A 24816-nucleotide genomic window follows, 5' to 3' on the forward strand; every position below is an offset into this window, starting at 1 on the left:
CAAGTCCCCGCATTGGCACTGCATATTTTTATCGTAGGTAGGTACATATTATACCTACCTATTTATTTATGGGTCTATATAGGTATTATGTATACTTTGACAAATTTTGGCAATATATTATTAAATTTAGCAGTTTTTTTTTGCCTGCGGCGCGGAAACCCATTACCTAATTGCATGTCAGGTAGATATTTAAAGATTTTGCATTTGTCCAGTCATTGTAGATAAATAAGGATAAACATGAACACACTTTAATATTTTCGGAAAATTATCGAACGCTCTCGTTCGTAAAATTTTATATATCTATAAGTAAAAACTAAATACTTTTTACTCAATTACTTTTAGAGTTAATTGTGAAATGAATTAATTTATGAATGGATCGATGATAATAACAATTGAGTTTAATGAATAATGATTAATTAAATATACAGTGATAGTAAAAATTTGATCTTTGAATAATTAACTACTTATGTATAGATTACAAGTAGAATGAGTAATACGAATGGATTAATATTCAATGAGTGGTATGAATGAATTATATTATATGAATGGTTGAAATATTAATTTATAAACTATGAATGATTTAAATATGAATGGTTGAATTTAAATTAATAAAAAATAATTAATATATATATTAATAATGAATGAGTACCAAGTATGAATGGGTTATGGTATGAAATATTAATTAATAAATTACGAATGGATTAAATGAATGAGTGAAATTAATGAATTATATATGAATGGTGGAATTTTTAATAATTAATAAACTTAAATATGAATAGTTATTGTATAAATGGTTGAATTTTAATTAATAAACAATGAATGGATATATAACGAATGAAGTAATTATGAACGGATGAATAGATTCAGAATGAGTTGAAATGAATGGATTATAATCGAATGATTTCATTATCAATAATCGGATTGATTGATAGTAGGTATAATAATGTGTACGAATGGTTTAATGAAGAATGAGTAGGGCTCTAAAGAGAGCGGAGCGCACCGGAGCGCTGTTCCGGTTCGTAAAATTGTAAAATTATCGCTGTCTCGTGGAAAAAATAATTTGACCGTCTGAGTTAGATAAGCATAAGCCATATAACAAAAAAATCTAAAACACTTATTTTTTATAAAATACACATACATTAGCTATGATAATACTTTCGGATAACGATCGAGCGCTCCGGTTCATATCATTTTCCATTTCGAGCACTGGGAATAAGTATTATGAATGATTTGTATGAGGTTAGCTGTCAGCAGAGTAGTTTTAGTCAGATGTATTTTAATTTTATTATGCTGATGCACATGACATTATGTGTTTGTTCTGCATCCAGTCCATATTTATTTTAAGTAATATTCACATCTCCAATTATTATATGTAGACTATTTTCTCAATATTTAAATGCAAAGTAAGTATTTTTGACCTTATATGGAATAAAATAGGTCGAACCTCCATCGAAATTACACCATAATTAAAAAAGGCCGCTATAGCGAAAACTATTTTAATGAGCGACAGTAATATGTAAGGTACTCGTAATTGACGGGGAAAATCTACATAATTTCAATAATTTTTTTTAACATATTGTGGACATTACAAATTATAAGTTTAAAACGTTCACAACATGACATTTAGAAAGAAAGATATATAAATATAACAGTATTACATAAAAAAAGAGATATATCAGTAGATAAATTAGATAGGTACAAGGAAGTACACCGGATGAGTTATGCAGACCCTATTTTAAGTATTTATAAAACAACGTCCACCTAAAGTCATTCTCACGTAGGTGGAATATATCAACACCCGAAGCAATTTCGTTGAACATAATTATCGCCCTCCCAATTGGCATTACCAGTGGCAGGTTGGTTCTGCACCTTGGGAGAATAAACAACCGATGGTCTCTATTCCTAATATAGTTATCAGGGACACACAGGCTAACACTGCCCAGAATGGCAGAGTTCTCATTTATACCTCGTATAAGTCGAAAAAAATACGTAGCTAAATAAGGATTTCTTCTAAATTGCAGACTGGGTACGTACACAAACACTAGGTACGTTTTAATAATGATTTATTTAATTCATTATTTTTATTATTGGTGCAATGGTACACTAGAGTAGAGGTAGGCTGTTAAGATCCGCCATAAATAGTGCATATAAAATTTTGTCAGTCATACGTATTTGTTTTCATTGAAATCAGACTAAAATTTACAAATGGTGTTGGTTAGTTTTTAAAATTCGATTAAACCATGCGAAAACCTCACCATAATAAATAATAGTCAAAAAATACTCATATATCCATAAAATATCTAAAATTAAGCAATTACATCATACATATCTTTGGATATTTTATAGACAGAGTAATATTTTTATCTATTATAGTTTAGTTTAGGCAGGGCTTAATGAATTAAAAAAAAATGAACCAACAATATGTGTAATATAACAAATAAGTATGAATGAAAAAAGTGTGCACAAGTTTGTCGTATCGCCTAAAATATACCAAAACTATTATGGGTTGGTTTAGGCAAGGGTTAAATGATTTTTAAAAACTTACCAACACCATCTGTAAATTGTAGTCTTAGTTAAATAAAAACAAATACGTATGACTAACAAAGTTTAATGTGCACAATCTATGGCGGATCTTAACAGCCTACCTCCACTCTTCGCTACTGCTGTGTAGATACTTAGAGTATCCTCCACGTAACCTTGCCATTGTACACAGTGACAAGGATTTGTGTGTATACGCAACCATATAATTGCATTCGTAAAAGCCAGGCACTTGATTGGTTTACTCACGTTTTAATTTAAAAAAATCTATTCCAAATGGAAATATTACGTAGAGGATATTACTACCCACTTCATAAAACTTCATTTAGTCTTAAAAAAATTAAAAAATATATTTTTTTTTTTCTCAAGAGTTCTTAGTTCAGCTCTAACATATCCCACAAATAACAAAATGGCTCATCCTTATCCGTCTTACGTCATAATCCGAAAGAATGATTGAAATTACATCTATAATAGAGGTTCATTAGAGTAGCGTGGGATGAAGGGGGGAGTATGGAAAAAATCCCCACATATAAGAGGGGGTTTTACCCTTAGAACACCACAACTTTCAGACGGTATATAAATTAACCGAACGGCGAACATTCGTTTGTTTTACGCAGATAATGAAGCGCGCAGTCACTTGATAAAACGTTAAATAAAAATTTTATTAAAAAATATAATTAAATTCGCGGTTTTTTTAGATTTTAACGGTGCATCTAAGTACTTAATTATAATTAATAGTATTTTATAAATACGGCGGTAAAATATTATATTTATGAAACTTATGTGCAAGGGCGTATATTTTATTTTTGTTTATGGTTAATTTGAATTTCGAAGAAATTTATGTTAGTAATAAATAAAGGTTTAAACCTATGTTCTAGATAAAAAAAAAACTTGGCTAAGTATTGAATATTATTGTGTGTGGCAGGGCTTGGCTGATTTTCTCTGAAGGATATCGAGAAAATTAAATAAATTTTAAATGGTAAGTGATTTTACTGTATTATTAACTGCTGTATTAATATTATCAATTTCTTTATTTCCTGGAAAAACGTGGTAGTAATTAGAATATAAATAACACATTGAAAATGTCCAGTGGAAACAAGTACGAAATATACTTTATAACTAACATAATTGAACATAATATTTAAGTGTTTGTTATTTTTAAAACTTTAACAATAAACTGACAAGTTAAATTTACTTAATAACTCTCGTTAAATTTTTAAGTACATAAGTATTGTGATTTTCAATAGGTATTATAATTTATTATGATTTAGAACCAATGACATCCATATGAAAAGTGTCGCCCTTAATCAGTCTTAGAATGCCATCCCCATTCATTTTTAGTTTCAAATTGTGTGAAAATTCATTAAATAACTGCTTACATACCTATTTTATTATTTATTTTCGGATATCTTAAAAAAGACAAACACACTATTTACTAATAATTAGAGCAGTTCCACGATATCTACTCTTAAAAGTGGTGGTTTTAGGCACGTGGATGTCTGTGACGCTGACAGATTTGTAGGCACCCCTGTGAACATTTTGCCCGCATTAAACTGTCATTACAACATGTAGGTATTAGGTACCATGGGTATTACAATACAACGATAGTTATGGTGTCTGAATTGTTTATGCTTCAATTAGTTTTTACACTAAGATGTCGATACATATTATCCATGGTCGATACCACTTCTCTCAAAAGTAGTAATATTTGTATTCGTTCCTACATTCGCCGCCCCTATACAACGCATGACATGCCTACCCCCACGGGACGAACTGTTTAGCTTTGGAACATAATAATTATTTGACTATGTTTTTTTGATAAAATTGTGGAAAATTGAATTAGGTGTGTTTCCGGGATACTCTGAAAATGTTATTTGAGTACATATTATATTATTATGTATACTTACTAGGTACACAAAAATGCATTATTTATATAAAATAATAATATTGTAAGTATTGTAATTTTTTCATTGTCATAAATGAATAAAACATCATCCAAATAAGTATGATAAGTGATAAGAAATACTGTTTGACGTTCGTTTCTCTACCAAAAAAAGCTAGAAACTATTCGCGCGTATTACGAACAAAAATCTCCATGCGGTTACAAGAGATGTCGCTACGTGCCAGTGAATTAATTTTAATAATACAATAAAAGTTTTTTCATAATATTGAAGAAAAACCTCCTTTATTTTGGTATTAAAACAATGAAATTAATTGAAACATTAAAAATTATTATTGTTATAAATATAAATTTTAAAATCAAATTAAAAAAAAAAACTGTTTCCGCCCGGGATCGAACCGGGGACCTTGTGCGTGTGAAGCACACGTGATAACCGCTACACTACGGAAACCATGACTTACATGATAAATATACTGTAGATGTTAGATTATAGCTGTACATAATAGTATCTAAAAGTGACAGTCAAATAATTTAATTAGGTATAATAAATATATTCATTTTTTAATCTACCTATTTACTAAAAGAAATAAGTAAGCAATATTATTTAGTTTCCGTACCTATATGATTACGATTTCAAAAAAAATGAACAAGATTTAATTATTGAGTAATAACAACTTACTAATAGTAGTAGTGACAATAATATTCAAATTTGGGAGCGATCGGTACACAAAACACTGTGTCTCCATACATTTTTTTTAAAAAAACTTATTTTTTTGAACACTATCGATGTGATATATTATTATATACCTAACTAATATATTCATCGTGGACAGTGATGTGACAGAGAAAAAACAAGGGAGTCGTCAATTTACTTTTCGAGATAATGGAACGTACATATTGCATCACTGCTTCCTATGGGAGCAAATGTGGTATGGTGTGGTACTAGCTAAAGTATCTTTGTCATGATTTGCAAACAGTTTTTCATTACTTTAAAGCAGTAACGACAACGTATATTTTAATTAGGCACAAATGACAGCAACGCTAAATTCATTTGTTATTAAAATCTTTCATTGACTATTCAGTAGAAATAATGCTTATTCAAAAATTGGAATATCCAACGAAACAAAAGAAATATATTTCAAAATAACGTTTATGATTCAGAAAAGCTTGACCGATCTAAAAAGACACCTCACGACATTGGGTGTGCTTACATACCTATTTATCTTATTTAGGTGTTTGAATGCTTCAGTCCTAGCATAAATAGAGGCCAAAGGATTATTCCAAAAAGTAATTCCTTGTATATAGGTATGGTAAAGGACGTCAGAAAATGGACTGATATGAGTTATAACTAATAACGTTTGAAAGGGCTATTTTTCTTATATATTATATTTGTGGAAATTTTGGACGGGTAGGTACACGGCCGGCATTCACCCTTGGCACGGCAGCTAAAAACATAGATATGTTTTTAACCAGAGGGCTGCTATGACGTTTTTAAAATCCAGCGAGAAATGCTACCATTTATATTTATGTAAATACGGGACATTCAAGTGTTCACCTTTACTGGGACAGATAAATGTTAAAAAAAAACGAGACACGTCCCGTAGGTAGGTACGGGATGTCTGGCTACCCTAGAGATGACTCGAATACAATAATATTATACCTAATACACGTTCCAACAATGTGGTGAATTATCAATACTATCGACCGAGGGTAGGTACTTGATGCAATATGAAATTAAATTCTAATATATTTAAGTTTTGTACTATTCCATTTGAGTCGTTTTTGCGACCCGGGTTTCGCCTTTAGGCATCTTCAGGCACTATGTGCACTTACCAAAAGATATATATACACTAATCACTGACAACGAATACAGTTAATTCTAACTTATACAATAAATTAATTTATGTACAATAATGTAGGTAAAAACTTTATCAGCTACGTCTAATATCACAATAAGTGTTACAAACACTTAAACTATACATAATTTGTTTGTTAGGTACTTATATTTTTTATTGTTACCCTATTATTATATTATTGGTACTATTATTATTATGACTTAATATGTAGGTGATAAAGTTTTTACCTACTTTATTGTATTAATTTATTATATAAGTAAGAATTAACTGTATTCATTGTCAGTGTGTATATACCTTTTGGTGAGTGCACATAGTGCCTGAAGATGCCGAAAGGCGAAACCCGGGTCGCAAAAAACGACTCAAACGGAATAAGTACAAAACTTAAGGCGATACTTCAGTGAAACGGCAAATAATTTTCAAATATAGGCGCGACGAAATTTTGGACTCGCTGGCAGTCTGAGAGCGAACGTCGAGGTGTCAATACGTCACGTTTGTTTCGTGATGGCGACGGGGGTATTGATTTTTAAATCGTGTAAAGATGACTAAAAACGTTACCCATTTACTTTAAAAAGAAAACATGTCAATGAATATATTATTATTGTTACTAATAGAACAATAAACAGAACATTAAATGGACGAATGTTGGATTTATATGACAAATTATATTTCGTTCGGCACGCGTCATTTGCACAATCCGCGCATCGCCTAGCCACGATCATTTTAGACCATGCCTCAACTGAGGTATAGAAATCCATTAGAATGTCGTGAATACTGGAAATACAGGAAAAGATGTAGAATCACTAATATAAGTAAGTAAATTAAGATTGTGTAGTCAGTACATAGTAACGTACCTACGTAGATACGTGGAAATATTACTATTTAGGCGCCATGCGATATGACTAAAGTTGTGAATGGAATTCCAATCGATTACAATCTGCATGTTATTCGTAGCTTCTGATTCATTATTAACAAGAACTTCAGATAAAAGATAACAACAATTAAAATAGTGTAGTACTTATTTACTTTACGGGAATCTCACGCTTTTTTTTCATTTCGACGTTTGAACACCTCATAATGTCTAGTTTATAAAACTAAAATATATGGTGACTAACACTTGGATTATGGAGTGCCGGAAATAGTCTAGTCCAGGGGTCGGCAAACCGCGGCTCGCGAGCCACATGTGGCTCTTTGGGTATTGGCGTGTGGCTCTTTGCCAAATTCCCAATTCACATGTTTACAAAAAAGGTATGATTGTTGTTGTTTTAAATCCGCCCATTGCAAAAGTCGACAAATTAAACTTTTCTCCATTTCATATTGACACGAGCACTTTTGAAATAGATTTTTTTGTGGATTTAACAAGCAAAGAGTTATGTAGCTCCAAATTTGTAGGTCTTGCCACTAAAATTGAGGATTTGGAGAGAGAAAAATGCAATTTAATTTTACAACTCAGCGGAGCTACATAATAAGGTAGATACTACGATTTTTAATAGATGGAATAGCTTTCCGAACTCATATTCGAGTCTACATAATATGTATGTGAACAATCATTTTCAAACATGAATAATATAAATAGCATTTAGAGAAGCCAAATAATCGATGCGAATTTGGAGTCGCGCCTAAAATTGAAAACTACAAGTTACTTACAAACATACAGACACTCTCCAAAGAAATGCAACGACGTTCATTGTTCACATTAGTTTTAAGGAATGCGTGAAAATTGTATGTTACTCATTTTCTGTAAAAAATATATTTATAATTTCAACAATAAAAAAACTTACATTTGCGTTAGGTTTATTCGCAAAATCTTCTTCACCTGATAAATAAACAATAACATTCACTGAAATAAATCATATTTATAAAAATATATGTATGGCTCCCGAAAAAAATTTAACCGTTGTGATACTCATATTTGGCTCTTTTGGTCCAAGAGTTTGCCGACCCCTGGTCTAGTCTCTACCTACTGCATCGGTTCCTAACAAGTACCAAATAGCAATCTAGCAAGACGCGAGCGATTGGGAAGTGTATCATGCAGGATTTCATTCAATTTCATTTATAAATCATGAAAATTCTGATAAAAATGTAATTAATATTTTCGTACACTTTTCTCACAAATTTCTTCTACTCTACTATAAGTACATAATGTAAAAAGGGAGCTTGTCTACTTGGGACACAGGGAACTCAGAAATAATGGGAACTGAAATACATAACGGGTAAGGCGAAGCAGGTAACCGACTCGAGTAAGGAAGAATCCGGGTTAAACTTACACACGTGTTAAGAATACGTTTTACGTCGAATACTAAAAACTGCTCTCGGTTTATGCATTTACGCTCATTTAATGTTGGTGTATTACACACACTATTGCACGTGCATAATGCGTGCTTCATTTTCGTAGGACACTCTCACATTCAAAACCCTGCATCAAGATGCGGCGTATTGAATATAGACTATCGGTATTCTATGTATTATCTGTTCTGTGTTGGGACATTTCACGTAGAAATTGCAATACCGGTATTCAATTATGTATCTATATTATTTAGTATTTTTTGACTATTATTTATAATCGCTTGGATTCACAGGGTTTAATTGACTTTTAAAAACAAACCATTATCGTCTATAAATTAATTGTAGTCTTATTTCAATGAAAACAAATACGTATGACTGACAAAGTTTAATGTGCACTATGTAGGTATGTTGGATCTTAACAGCCTGCCTACACCCTTCACCACTAGGATGTAGAACTGTAGATAGATACCTACTTGTTTACAGGACTCGAAATGGACTGGAGCGCATCGGAGCGCCGTTCCGGTTCGTGAACTCGGTAAAATTATCGCTTCGTCTCGTGGAAAAAATAATTTGACCGTTTCAGCTAGATTCACCACTAGGATGTAGAACTGTAGATAGATACCTACTTGTTTACAGGACTCGAAATGGACTGGAGCGCATCGGAGCGCCGTTCCGGTTCGTGAACTCGGTAAAATTATCGCTTCGTCTCGTGGAAAAAAATAATTTGACCGTTTCAGCTAGATAGGCTATAGGCAAAAAATCTAACACACTTATGTTTATAAAATACACATAAAATTTGACACCTATGTAAATATTTTCAGAAAATTGTCGAACGCTCCGGTTCGTAAACTTTTCCATTTCGAGCGCTGCTTGTTTAGCGAGAACTATTTTTTCGCATGAGTGCTTCTACGAAGAATTATACAAAATATTAAAATTAATAACCCTTCTATGAAGGACGTTACCATCATCATCAATCATAATGCGATTTGTATAAAACGTAGACGTAATCAGTAAGGTATGTTAAACTATTTAAAAATACCTAAAAAACTGAGAACACGGATTTCCGAAACGACACATAAATGAGTTACTTACGTAGGTATTTTTCTAATGTTCTTTTAAGTACCATAAAAACATCCATAAATTTATTTATGTTTCTTTGAAATCGTAGGTCATGAAATCGGTTTGGAATTTTATATCAGTGATGTTAAACGAACAAAGCTTTTAGCGTGCATTTTGAAAATAAAAGTTGAAAGTACGTTGAGGGATAAGGTATGTTTTTACCTCAGTACATCTGTGAAATCTCTAATAGAGATTAATTAATATATACATATATAACACTAAATGTGTTTGATATGAACAATATATACTTACACATATAAGTGTTATAGTTTCTAATACCGTGGTGGGTACACTGCTCTTTTATGGTACGTTTATATCTGACACTTATATCGTGATACTTATGTATGACACCATATGAGTCGCCTAGAGTCATAACACTCATAACTCACATTTTGCAATTATGTCATTTTTGTCATTTTTTCAAGTGATTTTAAAGGCATTAATCTATATAAAGAAAAATAGTTGGCTATCAAAAGTCACTTTACAATCGTTGACAATGTTGACTGTTGGTGTCATAACTCACATTTTTCAATGAATAATATGAGTTATGCCATTAATGCCTTTCTAACCAATCAGGAAGCTCTATTTCTCACAGTGTGCTGTGTGTCTGCAGCCTTAGGAATATTATATATATATTTAAATAAAATATAATGTAAATCGACTCACTCACTCATTAATATTCAAGGGTGTTCAATACTATTCTTCTAATTACAAAAAAACAGTGCTCTGCTGGTTTTTGCGATTATCTCAAAACCCGATTTTTGGAATATGTGAGTTATGACTCTAGGCAACTCATATATTATTCACTTAGCATAAACAGTAGCCACTTGTATCAGCCACTTATATCGCTTGTGTCGAAACTCATCTGTCACTTATTCTATCCACATATACTCAAATGTAAACACCGCGTATACGACAAATCAGAACTTCCAAAGAAATATCACTGAAGTTGAGCAGCCGTCTACTTTTATGTCAAGTATCCGACACATTATTCGTAGGTTGACAGCTGGTGGGTCCATCGGGCCATCCGACCTGGTCGCCACAAAGGCCAACTATAATGCTTTAAAAAATGCGGCGTCTTATAGTGGACGTTTCACATAGCATATATATTGTCCATATTGTTTTAGCTTTATTTTTACGTAAGTATATGTAAATTAATTAGGATCATTTATTTTTGTTAATTCTCAATGCTCCTCTCTCCCATGGACACTTTTTATTAAAAAAATCTCTGTAAACTCAGTCAAATCACACATGGGTGCGACTTCAGTCTTGGGCATCTGCTCCTGAGACATTACCAGGCGTAAGAAACTGGTGATACTTCACATCGAAACGTAGATCCTCGTGATACGCTAGATTAAGACCGAGTGTGGTGCGGGGCGGTGTTGGTTTGGGGGAACTATTAGGTAATCACCTTTGGATAGTCACATTTCAAAAGTGTGAACGTATATTATTTTGTATTGAATACTTATTGTAACAACTTAATTAAAATAATAACTTCATAATTATTAGTAATATTAAAAAAACTTTTCTGTTTCACATAGAGGTTAAGAGATGAAACTTTTAATTGAAATTATAACTCATTCCCCACTGCAGTGCCAAGGTTACAAAATTATCGCGAGGGCTGAAATTGCAATTATTATGAAACATATATTGTTTAAACAATATTAATACGATTGCATCAAGTATACATATCTCAACGTAGAGTTTGAAGTAGTACACTTTTATAAATTTTAAATTGATATGTTTTGTTCCTTGGCAACCTCCAACGTGATAAAAGTTATGTAAATTACTACCCAAGAAACTTCAAATGAATAATAATAATTTAATGGATTTGTTAGGTAATAAATTTTATTATTATGACGACTTAGTTGTTTTTTTTTTAAATTATGATTTCAATATTTTCTTACCGTACCGTTTAAAATGTAATAAAATTTAATAATATGAAATAACATTGTAATAATATTCACCAAATTGATGAGAGAAAAAAATCTGTCTGCTATTTCTTTAGGTATATGATATTATTTATCTCCTTCTTCTCGTTCAATTTTTATGTTTGTCAATGATGATGTAAAATGTATTTATTTTAAATTTGTCTTGCGAGTTTGAGCTGCCTTGCAATTAGGGAATGCAATACCGGTATTCAATTATTTATCGATACCGAAATACCGGTTTCAAAAATTCAAAATACCGGTATTTTCGGTATTAAAAAAACATACACGTACTTATATGTTTTTCAAAAATGAATTAAATAATATTTTTTCATTACTAAATACTATATTGTATAAGTTGTATGCTGCCAAAACGCAAATATATGAACTGAAACTAACAAAAGTTAAATAATATTAAAACAAAATACTTACCTCAAATATACTTACAGAATTATCGCCATGAATTAGCATATTTCGAAAAAGAAAACATTCGTTGCAAATATTTCCAATTATTCTATAACTATCGATCCAACGTTGATAGTACATCCAATAATCGTTGAATTTCACAGAAATTTTTCCCATACCCGGATTTATAGTATTCGTAAAAATTATGTAAAACCAGTGGCGAAGGGTGGGGGTGAACTGTTAGGATCCGACATAGATAGTATATAATAAACTTTGTCAGTCAAACGTATTTGTTTTCATTAAACTTAAACTTTTTTAATTTAAATTTTAAATTTTAAGTTTAATTTATACCACAATGTGTATATAGTAAGTATTTGTCAGTTTTTTTAAAATTCAATAAAACCCTGCCTAAGCTGTGGATAATAGTACAAAAATATTCGTTTATCTATAAAATATCTAAAATTTTGACATTTCATAGATAAACCAATATTTTTCATCGATTATGGTTTGGTTTAAGCAGGGCTAAATGAATTTAAAAAAAAACTAACCAACACCATCTGTAATATGTATTTTTAATTCAACGAAAACCAATAAGTATGAATGAAAAAGTGTGTACAATTTTGTCGTATCGCCCAAAATATACCTAAACTATTATGGTTTGGTTTAAGCGGGGGTTAATTGAATTTAAAAAAAATTAACCAGCACCATCTGCAAATTGTATTCTTAGTTCAACGAAAACAAATAAGTATGACTGACAAAATTTAGTGTGCACTATTTATGTCGAATCTTAACAGCATACTTACCCTCTCGCCACTGGGAGACGTCATATATAGCAAACTTGTTTGCTGCTAAAAAAATATTTATCCCCTTATAACGTCCAGATATGTTATACCTACGAAGCACGGGCTTATTTCGCTTACAGATCGCTGAAACCAATAATCTAAAACACATGGATACACCTTAATAAGATTTCAGTTGTAAATTAGATAATTAAGAAAATCAATTAAAACTCGATACGATTAAATATAATATGCTATTAAAACAACTAGGTCTTTGAAATCGTTTAACATATTTTATTGGAAATCTTCCTAGATAAAGTGACACAATTTAGATTGATAAGTATTATTCCATTGAGTACTTGTACAATTAATTCAAAGTTAATTATTGTACAACATTTAATTAGATATAAACATACTGATTAAATAACAATATAATCACAAGTTAAATAGATCTCTGCTCAGGGAGTGTGGAATTTTCCAGGAAAATTAATTATTTAGTTATGTAGGTAGGTACCTACCTATTGTATTGGTTTAAATTTCAAATGAACACAGTGAAACATTTCAAGGCCAATGTTAATGTAAACCAATTAGCGTTTATTTAAATTAATGCGGACAAAAAAGTTTTAAAAGAAAATTGCACTTCTCCAACCGGAGGTCGGTTGTCAATGGCAGGGTTGCAAGTTGCGACTGTCATTTGAAAACGCAATTAATTATTTACCGAATTGAATAAACTTCAATTACCAAGTTCACAAACTGCGAGACACGAGTTTTCCTATTTCGTTTATAATTTTTTAATTCAATTTCCAGTGTTAATCTTCGCAACATCTTTAATGGATTCAAGCTCTGTACTATTCCATTTAAGTCGTTTTTTGCGACCCGGGTTTCGCCTTTCGGCATCCTCAGGCGTCGTGTACACCCACCAAAGGTAAACACACACTGACAACGAACACTCTTAACTCTACCTTATATAGTAAATCAATACAATAAAGTAGGTAAAAAAACTCCATTACCTACCTACTAGTCAGAGGTCACAATATTGACTTAGTTATGGAATTGACCGATTGTAAAAAAATGAATAGTTAGGAATTGACTGACTTAATACATTCACTGCTGACCATATAATTACTAATTAATTAAGTACCACATTTAAATGTCATGCTAATTATATCTAATGGCCAACTAATGCAAACGCGCCAGTCGCGTTGTCAGTACTAAATGAGTTAATGGACATAAAATAATATTGAAATAAGTATACGTAAGTATAAGTATAAGTAAGGCAGACTAAGGTGTTACATAAATTAGTCTGTAATTGGCAAATGCAGATTTTTTCATTATTAGTTTTGGCAACATTATAAACTTATTTTCATATATTTAGAAACCCTTCTTCTAAGTTTTTGTTTTTTATTATTTATTGTTATAATTAAGGAAGACAAACAGTTAAGTACATTGATTATAAATATATATAAAAATATATTTTAAAGAGGGATATTATCTACCTACAACCAGCAAAGTTTCCATATATAAAGTATTATAATATAGAAAAGCCTAACAGGATAATACGAGTATAAAGTAAGTAGAACGTCAATAAAGAAATAAATTACGTGGAAAACTAAAAAAAAATATTGAATTATCAACGAAAATGTAACATTTATATAATATAAAATATATTATAAAAATAGCACCCAGGTTAACCGGCGTCGGCATATAGTGTCGTGGGTCCCAGGTTCGAATCCTGGGTCTCACGAGTACACATATTGTCTTTCAATTTGTGTATGAGTCGGAATATTATGGACCTAATAGGTTGAGCAAGTGGCTGACATCTATTTCTCGTAAAAACAGAATCTGTTAATACAAACCTCAACTCTGTAGAGGCCCATAATATGATCCTATTGATCCTATATTTAGTGTTAAGAGTAATATTGAAATGTATACACATGAGTAGGTAATCTAACATAGAACAGAAAATGGAAGGAGAAAAGACATGAAATTCGATTAGCGTCAATTATGCACAATTTTGGAGATGGCGCGTTTAAAAGAAGCTGTTGAATTATTGAATGGCCCAAGGGTGGAGAAAAAAATATCATAATTTAAATAAGAGCGCCGAATAAAGGAGTTTTGTGTAACATTCGTAAATAATATTATAATTACATTATTATTTGATATAACTATAAACCGTGCAAATTAAAATTTAAATGTTATTGGGTAATTTTATGTATACCAAAAATTATTAGTTTATGTTTATTTACAATATAATAAATCTATGGAATAAAATAAAGTATTTCTTGTTGTATGATAAAAATATGTTATTGCCTTCAGCGTTGTCGGTCGGGGAAAGGGAGTATAAAAGTTATTAAAATAAAATGACAGATAAAATCTGTATTATTATATTATTAGTCTGAATAATAATTTAAGGTCACGCGTAAATAATAATGGCTGGTGGCACAGAGGCGATTCGGGGCCGCAGGCGAAATTGATCACCTGCCATGAGAAACAAAAGTATTCGATTGCTTGATAACAGTCAGTCGTAGGAAACCAACTGAAATTACTATAAGTATAGAATTATTTATTAAATTCCTTGGACTGACCGGGTGACAAATGTTGAAGTTCTCAATCGAATGGGGAAGGACCGAGAAGTTCTACGTAGTATCAAAACCAGGAAACTACAGTACCTCGGCCACATTATGAGAGGACAAAAATGCACCATTCAACTTGTCATTCAAGGAAAGATCACTGGGAAGCGTAGCAGAGGACGGCGCCGCATTTCGTGGCTTAAGAACCTCCGTGATTGGTACGAGTGCAGCTCTACTGAATTGTTCCGGGTAGCAGACGACAAAGATAAGGTCGCCTTGCTGGTGGCCGACCTCCACTAGGGGATGGCACAATAACAAGAAGATAGAATTATTAATACGGTATTTTTTTCTCATGTTTTAATTTTGTCACACAACGGGCAGACGATTTTACAACGTTTTTCTTAGCTCGTATTCTTATTTGTCCGGTGGTTCTTTGTCCGGTACAAAACTAACTTCCTGACTAGCTAGACATTTGAAACTTTATAATATATCAGAACACGATGCCAATGCATTTTTAATACTTTTAGCCATCTTTAAGTAGAATTGAATTTATTTTCAGTTAATTCTGTTTTGTATGAAAAGTTATTTCAACAACATTATTGGTTGCTAGGGGTCTGGGATCCTAGTAACTAAATTATTAATATATACATGCGTTACTATGGAAATCAATGTGACATGTCAAAATGACGTTTCAGTATTATTTCTATCAAGTACAATTTTTTTTGATCATCAAATAAGTATTAATACACTTTGTTATATAACATCAGACGCGATACAGAAGTCAAAATAATTGTGGTGGAGTGCTATACAATATTATGAATTGTTTGGTATATTTTTTTACGTATTTTATATGATAGTAAAAAGGTTGTGAACGACTAGCGAATGACGCAATAGGTCCCTTCACATTCGTGTGAATAAAATATTGCTGTCGATTTTCGATTCAGCTGACATTATAATATTGTGTACTTAATCGGTGCCCCCCCCCCCCCTAGATAAAAAGTGCGGCTGATGCAATATCACGCCGCCTCTGCACCAGCGACACATTGCCATGCGATGTGGTCCGATGGGCTTTCACTCCACGCACTTCACTGCAATTAAATTTGCTACAACACAGGCTAAATGCCGATGCGATTGCAAAGCAAAGAGTCTGCATGTACTCGAATAGGCATAGGTATTATTTTGATATACGATATACCTACCTATAAAATCTTCTATCGATGATATAAAAACCGTGTGCAAAAATAGTGTTTAATTAATTACAGTCGAATGCATTAATACGATACTGAATTCCAACACATCGAAGGAAATGTGTCTTGTACCTTATTCAACGAATAGGACACGATATTTATTTTGAGAATGTAACATTCTATATAATATTGAATATACATAATTTGAAAACATCTCACGCATATACACAGAACACACAAGAAAAATGATTGTGTAGAAACAAATAGTTTATTAAATTATTAGCAAGCCAAGTACGGAAGAAGTAGGATTTCAAGTTATACACATTTATATTTTTATAAAAATCGATGTTTTTTAAAATAAATATAAAAAATATTAAAACGATGAATTAGTCAAAAATCTAAAAGTAAAAAAATTGAAAACTTAATAAACTAAATTTTAACAATAAATATGACCACAAAATATAATGTAACAATTAGATGTGACCCTGCAACTAATTCACATTTTAATACATTTTTGTACGATTCAAGTTTATCTTTGAATTAAAAAAATATATTTTTAATGTTTTCATTAATACAGTTGAAATTGTAAATTATCAAAAAAAAATCTGAAATTGCAAGCTTTTTCCGGTAGGTTCTCTGTTGGCATATATGATCCCCTTTGTTCACTGTACTCTGTGTGGTGCGTATTTTTGTTTACTCTGTCGAAGCCGTGAGCTTTAGCAATCATAGATCCGGTTAAAATATTATATTTTTGGACAACGTTGCCCATAAAAATTCTGATACGACGATTTGATTAAGCGATTTATCTTTTTATTAAGAACGACAGGGTAGAAAATTTTACAATTTAATTGTAAATAATTAAATTGATTAATTATAATAAATATAATTATTATTATAATAAATATAATTATAATTATAATAAATATAATTAATTTACAATTAGTTAAATGAACGGTTATCGGATCGAAGAATAAGTAAGTTTCTCGATTGTTTAGTATCATTGTCTCCATCTTTCATCAAGCTTTCGCAAGATCTATGAACCGCTGGATGTAAGTCTCTCCTCCTATCCTCGGCGCCACTCCTACTTAGTTACATTTAAGATTGTTCACGCCAAAAATTAAAATCATCTTCTTCTCTCTGGCTTCCTATGTAGGTATTGGCCTCCTCGATCATCTGCATCCATCCAAGTCTATCCAAAACCCTCGAGTTTAAGATTCCCGGGGTTTTTAAGCCCAACTCGACACTATCATACATCTTGTACAAGGTCAACTAGGTCTTCCCGAATGTCAGTTTATTTGTCATGCGTGACTCTTCCATCTTGTGTACACGGCCCAACCATCAAATCGATCCAATTTGACGGACTGTATAATGTGCTCCCCCCGTATATACTATATTTAAAACAGGGTTTATAATTATTATTGCTTATCTAAAAAAATGATAATACAAAATTCTCAAAATTGAGATAACCAATAAAATTGCACGCATTTAACCGGATGAGTGAAATATTATTATTTATCAAATACTAAACTTGTCAAATACTAAATCAAATACTAAACTGATGTCAAGGTTTGACGTGCATTAAAATTTAATGTAATGCGTAGCAAGGATGTTTAAATATGTTCGATCATACGACTTATATTTTGTACATACTACATACTTATATAGAGGAAATTCGGGGGAAATGACGCAATAGGGTGAAGCTATGGTATACCTAATTCTTATTTAATGACGATTTTTGCGCGGTCTTGTCATATGATAATTATATGAAAGGTATTAAAATTCCACCTTGAATATAGTCTCATGGTAATATTGGTAATACAATCTCACGTGAGCATCTTAAACCTTCTTAATACTTCACTTCTATTACTTTTACGTTTTTTTCACAGAACATCTGATAATAAATATAATTCCGATAGGCAATATTCAATGCAGTACATGTTGATGCAGGGTTTTGAATGTGTGAGTGTCCTACGAAAATGAAACACGCATTATGCACGTACACCAATATTAAATGAGCGTCAATGCATAAACCGAGAGCAGTTGTCAGTATTCGACGTATGACGTATTCTTGACACGTGTTTAAGTTAATCCCGGATTATTCCTTACTCGAGATCGGTTACCTGTACTCCTTACCCGTAAGGATAAAAGGCTCATTTTTCAATATCTTAAGCCTCAATTACATTGAGCTTCTTTACGAGCTGTGTGTTGGCGAATTTATAATCTGCCTGTAAATTCGCCCAGTGTAATCATCGAACAAGCTAACATGTTCGATGATTACACTGGGCGACTTTACAGGCAGATTATAAATTCGCCAACACACAGCTCGTAAAGAAGCTCAATGTAATTGAGGCTTTAAACGTTATTTTTATTCCCATCGTCATAATATTATTAAGGGGAATGATTAATATGCTAGTAAATTGCAAGTAAGACGCCCTATAGATATGACGTGTGGAGGACGGGCAAGTTTACGGGGCGGCAAAAAGATCTAAATTTCACAGGTATCTCGCTGGCTACTAAGGTACGATTTTGGTACAGTGGTTGTGTCATTTTAAAGTAACAATACCAACACATAAGTCGCCTGCACTGCAACACCATTCTACTATGAAATTGAATTAGGTAATCATTGCCGATAATTTAGGTAGGCGTAGCTATCCTAGAGGGTGGTTTTCCAAAATAGATAGTGACATAAAACTTAAGGGCTGACGTGCTCAGCGTGGGTCAAAATGGAACTTTTATTCTATTTTCAAAGCATGATCCTGGACATTCCTTAAACGTTGTAGATAATCTATTTCTATAATTTTGAAGCCTTATTATCCTTTATATTTATTTTAAACATTTGATGACTGCATAAAGTATTTTATTACATAAAATAGTATTATTTTAAACCTCTCGCTCTAACTTTTTAGAATATAGTCATATTTCAGTACATAAATGTGCAGTGGTGTTAAGATTTTTTACATTTATTAATTTTTAAACGCATTTATAAAATCATCAGTATAATTTAGGTCGACATTATTATAGTGAAATATTTACGATAAAAAATTATATTGATAATCTCTGTGATCCCAAATTTGACAAGAATAGGCATTTTATTATTCAAAAAATGGGCAAGATTAACACATTTGAAGATAATTCTAAAGATACTGATTATAAGCTATGTCTTTGACCATTCAAATGTGATAAACATCCTACGAATAATGATTGCTTTATAATAATTATTGACCTAAGAATAAGGTAGTATTTTTTTGAAATACGCCATTTCTTTTGGCTTTCCCCCCATAATATAATTGAATTAAAATAAATATTGACAACACATGTCTCGATTCTGACGTAAAAACCGTAACAAGGCTAGTCATATGACTTGTGACACCATGTATAATTCACGTATACGTGATGCCATGCGTCTGTGAGCGTGAGCGTGGTGGGGGAAGGGGCGCCGATCCGTTCCCGGGCCGTGATTGGCGGAAAAGAGTGGCGCGGTCCCGCGGAATGCGGTGTAATAGTGTGCGTGCGCCGGTGAAGTTGTGTGAGCGAGTTTCCTTATAGCCAGTGAAAGCAGAAGCACATGTCTGGCTGTACGATAAGCAGGAAAAGTAGTAAACTAATAAATTATATTAAGCACTATCACGAATATAATATACTTACATCAATAAGTTTCCAATATCAAATGAATGAAGCTATTAATGAATCGTTTTATTGATAATATGCCTACTTAGATGTAGTAAGTATATTTTGTTGATCATAATGGACGCATATAATATATTAAAAATAATTACAAGATAAAAAGAACTTTTCATATACAACGTTTTTAAATTTTCTGTTGAATCATATAAACTTGATTTGACTAGCTCAAACCATCAAAAAAATTGTACTTGATAGAAATAATACTGAAATGTCATTTGACATTTTATATTGATTTCCATAGTAACGCACGTATATATTAATAATTTAGTTGCTAGGACCCCAGACCCCTAGCATCCAATAATAGTGGATTTGATTACGGATTTCTTCAGAAATAACTTTTCATACAAAATATAATTAACTGAAAATGAATTGAATTCTACTCAAAGATGGCTAAAAGTATTAAAAAATGCATTGGCATCGTGTTCTGATATATTCTAAAAGTTTCAAATGTCTAGCTAGTCGGAAAGTTAGTTAAAAATCGATTGCAAGATTTGTACCGGATAAACAACCACCGGACAAATAAGAATACGACCTAATATTTACGTTGTAAAATACAATGTATTTCCATCAAAAAATACCAAAAAACTATTATTGATGACTTGCTGATTTTCGAAAAGTGACCGATAGTCCGAAAATTTTGGGGAAATATTGATATTGAATACAGCAAGTAGGTAAGTATGTCAAATATTTATGGGACATAAAGCCGACATTCCGAAATTTAGGATACTATTATTTTTTTATTTTTTTTTACAATGTCCGATCCTAATAAGATCACATGGGCCTCCACGAATTGGAGGTTTGTAATAAAAGAAATGGATGATAACCAGTTTCTCAATCTATTAGGTACATACTTTGACTCTAAGCGCACAATATGTGTATTTGCCAGACTCAGAATTCGAACCTGGGGCCCACGACATATATATTATATACTTATATATTATATACATCTCCGTCTCAGTATCGTTAGATAACTACTAGTAGTTAACTTAAATACTGTTTATAAAATCATTAAATATAGCTAATGAACTGCAATTTGAAAAAGACACAAAATATTTCCGTTTACTTATGTAGATGTATAGGTAAGTGCATTTTATAGCATACATTATTACAATTTACAACCTTGAAATTCTATATAACAAACGCATGTATTTAATGGCTGCCATAATTTAGGAAGCCAGGAAGCAATTATTAATGTCTGATACCATTATACTCAACTGATAGGTAGGTATAACATGCATAGGTATAAAACGAATATGATAATAATGTGTGATATTCATTATCCGTAATATACTACTGTGTGACTGATGATATGGCATGCTTAGATCGTGTCCGGAAACTTGTACGTATGCAGTTCCCCGTATGACACTTCACCGTGAAATGTTGTATCGGAATTATATGGCCGTATATTAATGACCGTCCAACCTCTTTGGGTCGTATAGTACTGACATAAAATTCACTTTGTCTAAATTAAACACGATTCTTGTCGGTTTACACTTTACAGGAAGCCAGCAGCAAACAATTTTTGAAAATACCGATATACTGGATTACTTATTTGTTAGGTTAGGTTAGGTTTTCATTCTTGAATTCATGAATTTTGCCAAAATCAGCAATGGAAATTGAATTAATGTTCATATTGAATCTAATATATATTTTTTAGAATTATTAATAACCATGTCCTTGCTTTTTCGTACAAGGTAAGGTTAGTAATTTTGAACAATCACAAACACCCAGGCTTTGAAAAAATCACTTAAATTTTTGTTTCCTCATCGGGAATCGAAACCAGAACTCTCGGGTGGAAGGGCAGCGCCATACGCACTGCACCACAAGAGCCGCCAATCAAATAATATTGGAGACCGTATAGTATACGGTCATCTCTTTTCGATAAGAAAGCTCACGGCGAACTGTGCCACGGTGAAATGTTTTAGGTACAATTTACATGAAACCTGCTTAGATATGTAGGTATTTATATTGTATTATTTGACCGTATATATTATGTTTGTACTGTGTTGAGTCATGGACCCTGATAGACAGGAGAGGAAGTCAACTGACGCCTTTGGAATGTAGTGTTGTCGTCTAATACTCTGTATTTTTTGGACAGCACACAGGACCAACCAGTCAATTATTCAGGGACTCGGGATAAAGCAACGGCTATCGACAATATGTCTGAGACGATTTACGCAGTTTTTAGAAGATACTATGTATACGGTTTTGAAGAACTTGCAGGGAAGATGTACAGCGTCGGCACGCTGTAATTACCAAGTTTATGAGGTTACTGGGAACAGTCTTCACTCTGCCCAGAGAAAATTGGATGACAGTGATAGGTAAAGTCTTTATCGCATAGAAAATGGCTGCATCCCAGGGTCGTCACGATCCTCACCCAGGATAGAATAACCGAGAAGAGAGAATTAGACTAAACAAATTTGATACCTATAACTTTACTATTATTCAAGATTTGAAATCACAAACTGGGTCAAATTTTTAACTTGAATTTCTTTTTTATTTTACCTAGCGTACCTATATCGACGTCGATCGAGACCGTATGTTTTCACAATGCGTTAAGGTACGCTACGAAACGCAAACGTTTCTTGGTTAGATTATTTGACAAAAAGTAAAAATTAAGTACAAAATAATTCAATTATCTTTTGTAATAAAATTATTCATTTCATAAAACAATATGCAACGTAACGTCACAATTTATTAAATTTAAAGTAATATTTCAGGTATGTGTCTTGCTCTACCGTTGATGTCTTTTATCACCCCCTCAGCATACTGAGCTTTTAACCATACAATAATTAGTTTCCTGCACTAAAACGTTATAACTACGACATAATCGGCAAATAAGATAGAAATGTCCAAGATATAAACGATTTATTATTTTATAACGGCCAGGCTATTCAACTTAAAGAAACACAAAGCGAGTGTCCACATGTATTGCCGATATTGAATTCGCGTTTTCTATACGTGACAAACTTTAGTAAGACTGAAAATAACATATTATTTAACACGTGTTTACGTTTATCCCATTTCTATACACTTGAAAATGAAACCTTGTCATAGCATCATCCAGAAGGCAACCCATTTCATATTACTTTTGTGTTTCCTGATTATAACCATATTATCTCATGATCTCTCTATGGTAAAAACATATAATAACATAAATAATAGGTAGTAACCTAGTAAACATATATTATTTTTTTAGTGTGCCCCCTCAGCACGTCCCCGCAGTAAGCAGTTGCTCTTGAAGTGTGCTGGTGTATCTATCCAGATTCCAGGAGACTTTTCCATGGTATCGTCATTCTGCGTTTTACGTACCTATATATTTTCCCATTGAGATTCAATATGGTAATTTACTATTTTACTTGCATTTCTTCAATGGCCTGATGCCATAGAATGTGAATATTATGTAGGTAAATGACAGTGGCGAAGGGTGGAGGTAGGCTGTTAAGATTCGCTATAAATAGTGCACACTAAGCTATGTTAGTCATATGTATTTGTTTTTATTGAATTAAGACTACAATTTACAGATGGTGTTAGTTAGTTTTTAAAAATCAATTAAACTCTGCCTAAACGAAACCATAATAGATTTGGTCTAATTTGGGCAATACGACAAAATTGTGCACAATTTTTCACTCATAGTTATTTGTTTTCGTTGGATTAAAACTACATATTACACATATTGTTGGTTCATTTTTTTAATTCATTAAGTCCTGCGTAAATCAAACTATAATAAATAAAAAATATTATTCTATCTATAAAATGCTCAAAGTTATGTATGATTTAATTGCATAATTTTAGATATTTTATAGATAGACGTGTATTTTTTGACTATTATCTATTATGGCTTGGTTTTTCAGGGTTTAATTGATTTTTTTAAATCTAACCAACATTATCTGTAAATTGTAGTCTTATTTCAATGAAAACAAATATGTATGTCTGAAAAAGTTTAATGTGCACTATTTATGGCGGATCTTAACAGCCTACCTCCACCCTTCGCCACTGGTAAATGACCATGTTCGATCCGAAAAGGAACATATTATGGTTTCCACAGGGTGGAGGTTGTATCAATTTTTACGAGAAATTAATGTTAGCCACTTGCTCAACCGATTAGGTCCATATATTGGGTCCAAATACACGTTGGAAGAATAACATGTGTTTCCAGACACGGGATTCGAACCCGGGCCCCACGATATTATAAGACAATACGTTACCGCTCGGCCATCGTTATCAATCGATGCAAGTAGAATGACAGATAGCAAAACAGTGACCATAGCGACGTCGTTGACCAAGGTGAGAAGTATTGTCATTTTTTTTTTTAAATTACTTACACATTTTTATTTGATATACCTACAATGATAAATAATAATAAATTAATATAAATTAGATATAATGTAATAGTAATTTTATGTGTATAAATACATCATTATTTTATTTATTATTAAAATGGCAACACGCTCTTCGTGTAAATATAAAATTCTCTATCGATCAGTCGATTAAATACTACAATCTATTTTTACTTGGTTCGAAAATACATTATTTACTATTTCTATTTACAACTGATACGTAATTA

General features: G+C 32.0%; 1 protein-coding gene and 1 non-coding gene across 5 annotated transcripts in view; both read right to left on the reverse strand.

Moving 5' to 3' along the window:
* The window catches only part of LOC147074266 (peroxisomal leader peptide-processing protease), a 70035-nt gene that overhangs the window by 28298 nt on the left and 16921 nt on the right, over positions 1–24816 (reverse strand). The gene's annotated exons all lie outside the window — the stretch shown is intronic.
* On the reverse strand, positions 4817–4889 carry TRNAV-CAC (transfer RNA valine (anticodon CAC)). Its single transcript has one exon. It is a non-coding gene; the product is annotated as a tRNA-Val (tRNA).

This window comes from Rhyacophila brunnea, unplaced genomic scaffold, assembly GCF_057557595.1.
Source record: "Rhyacophila brunnea isolate RB1 unplaced genomic scaffold, BYU_Rbru_1.0 scaffold_16, whole genome shotgun sequence".
In the NCBI taxonomy this organism is placed as follows: domain Eukaryota; kingdom Metazoa; phylum Arthropoda; class Insecta; order Trichoptera; family Rhyacophilidae; genus Rhyacophila; species Rhyacophila brunnea.